Source organism: Gossypium hirsutum, chromosome D02 (assembly GCF_007990345.1).
Source record: "Gossypium hirsutum isolate 1008001.06 chromosome D02, Gossypium_hirsutum_v2.1, whole genome shotgun sequence".
Classification (NCBI taxonomy): Eukaryota; Viridiplantae; Streptophyta; class Magnoliopsida; order Malvales; family Malvaceae; genus Gossypium; species Gossypium hirsutum.
This window is the reverse complement of record NC_053438.1, coordinates 14126942-14129847: the sequence shown is the minus strand read 5'-3', so window position 1 is coordinate 14129847 and position 2906 is coordinate 14126942. Positions and strand designations below refer to the sequence as shown.

The 2906-nt window shown below is 31.2% G+C and overlaps 1 long non-coding RNA gene across 1 annotated transcript; it reads left to right on the top strand.

The window, feature by feature from the left end:
* Nucleotides 1–576: 576 nt before the first annotated feature.
* On the top strand, nt 577–2420 carry LOC121214632 (uncharacterized). The gene is made up of 2 exons (XR_005910216.1): nt 577–875; nt 1317–2420. It is a non-coding gene; the product is annotated as an uncharacterized lncRNA (long non-coding RNA).
* The last annotated feature ends 486 nt before the right edge of the window (nt 2421–2906 follow it).

Here is a 2906-nt window from a genome sequence, read left to right as displayed (position 1 = left end):
AACTATAAATCTCTCCTATGATTTTTTTAAATGAAATTAAAGAAAAAATTTCTAAATAATTTGTGAAAATAACGAAGAAATTAACACTTATGGCATAATAATTTTTTATTTAACAAAAAGGATAATGGGGTGAATTTTTTTTTTTTTTGTAGTGATAATTATTCTTGTTTTAAACTAATCTCAAAATTTTTAAAAAATATATTGATTAAATAAAAATAGGAATAAATCACGTGGCAAAAAGTTAAATTATTCACGTCAGTTGAGGCGGAAGACTTTGTAGTATACATGGTATATGATATGCATATGCATATGTAATATTTTAAAATATTTTTATTTATTTAAAATTTAAAATTTAAAAATATAATAATTTTTTACATTATCATCTAATCCTAGGGTTAAAGAAACTAAGTAAAATTAAAAATCAGCCCGGGCTAAAACGTTACGTAGAAGTTAGAAACGAACCTTATCGCTTAAACCTCGCCAAAAATTAGGCAATTTATTCCAAAAATGGGAGATTTTACACTCATTTATTCTTTTCAAAAAAAAATTCTATTAAAAAAAACCATTATCTGTCAATCGAAAAAACTTGTAATATATACTAGTTTTTCAAAAGAGAAATGCGGTTTTAATTGTTTCTGATCTGTCCCTCCTTAATAAAAATGAAATTTCTTTCTCTAGCTCACTTGTCTTCTTATATATTCATCTTCTCTTCTGTTCAGGCAACTCAATTTTCACTTTCACTTTTTATTAATTTTCTTCAACAAAAACCTGTTAATTATCCCTTTCTTGAATCTGGGTTTTCCCCTTTCCTCTTTTTATTTTAGGGTTTTTGGTTGAGCTCAAATTTCAGTTCTGGATTTGTGTTCCAATATCGGGTATGTTCTTTACTGACAGAACAAATACGTTTTGTGATTGTTTCTCTCTTTCAGTATTAATTTATTCTTCATGAGTGCTTGATTAATTTATTATATATATATATATAAACGTCTACAATTAAAATAGTAGAATTTTATGTAAAAAAAAATTTGAGTTAAAAGTATTGCTTTCTGGTATTCATTTGCATGCATGGCAGATATGTGTTCATTCTTCACTGTCAACCTCGGGTAATCCGTTCCCTTTAAAACAAAATTAATTTTGCACTGTAATTTCATTTCTTTACGTAAAATTAGATCAAAATATGCAATCAGGAGTCATATTTTAACCTAATATTTATTTTATCACAATTTATATCTATGTTTTGAATTTTATTTTTTATTATTATTTATAATGTTCCATGAAATACTAAAATTGTATATATTTTCTCTTATGGAAAAAAGAAAAAAAGAAAAACAGGGTTTTGAGATGCAAATATCTGAAAGATAAGATACTGGAAAACCTAGCTGTTCTTGAAGCTCGATGATTTAAAACCCTATTCTTGACTTCACAGATATCGTTCCATTTCTTTTTTCTCTTTCGTTTCTCTATTTATCACCTAATTTTGCTACCATTTTTTTACAAAAGAAATTAAGAAAGCCCAAAGCCAGTTTGAACGATCCAAACTGAAAACCCAATTTTGTTGTATGATGGCATCAAGCGTCGTCGTTTCTTCACCCTCTTCTTCTTTGATCAGTGATTACATCGGTTCGGAGAGTTGCCTTCATCTCGATAACAACGAAGGCCCTCACGGCGGCGGCGGCGGCGGTGTTGTTGATTGCAGTCAAAGTCGTGGGAAGCGAGAACAACGGCTTCAGACGATTATTAAGAGAGAGATTCCGCCACCGATCCCGTCGCTGGCTCGTAACAACAACCTGCCTTGCCCGATGCCGTGGGTGTTGAAAAGGTATTACACAAGTGACGGACGGTTGATTCTCAAAGAAGAAAAAGTTAGATTCAATGACTATATTCGAGCTCACCGTTCCAATGGTCGTTTAACGTTGCACCTTGTTTCTTTCAATGAAAACTAATATGAGATTGAAGCGAAGGTCGACGAAGTGGCTGAAGTCAGTGAAACCGACAATATTAACAATGGCGATAATGATAACAGTGACAGCAAGGCCGTTGAAACTTTGGTTGAAGACAATGAATCCCCTTAGATTGAAGAGTCAATAGTGAAATGTCCATTGGTGAGACTCCATAAGAGAGTGGGATTTCAACAAACGGAGGAAAATGCTTGAAATACGGCAGCAGTGTAAGAGCAAGCCCCACATGTTTTCTGGGTTTGCCAGTCCACAGTTAATTAGGGTTTAGCCAAAACTCCTCCAAAAAAGAGTGGTAATGTATCGATTTTCTGGGATAAATTGGAATCTGTACGCAGTACGGTTGAGCAGCTTTAGGCTTAGTGGGGTTTTTACTATCATCCCTTTGAGTTCAAATATTCTGTATTTTTACTGAGATCCAACTCTATATAAAACATCAATAAAACTCAGATTCAAGTTCAGAGTTGAGCCTGAGTTTTTCATTATTCTAATCTAATTATCATATCCCAATTCATACGTGTTAAGAGCGCTGTTCATAATTATATGGTTCCAGCTCTCTTTATCACCAAACAAATTACACAATTTTTTATTTGTTAATGATTTTTTTCTCCATTTATGCATATAAAAGAGAAGATGTTAAATTATTATATGAAACAACAACAAAGCATAGCACTTACAAGCCTACATTTTGAGGAAGAACTAGTTACAATCTTTTTCATGCTCATTTTAATTGTTTTTCTTAAAAGAAATCCCCCAACCAGATTTAATTATTTGAATAAAGTTAATATTATATGCTTGAACTAATTCGATGAAAAATTATGAATCACTCTTTTTTATCATTTACTTTTTAATTAGCAAAAAACCTTAATCAAGAGACATTAATTTTTTTGAACCCTCTTCAGATTAGATTTGACAAATTGAGCAAAAATAACAACCTAGCTATTTTTAAAT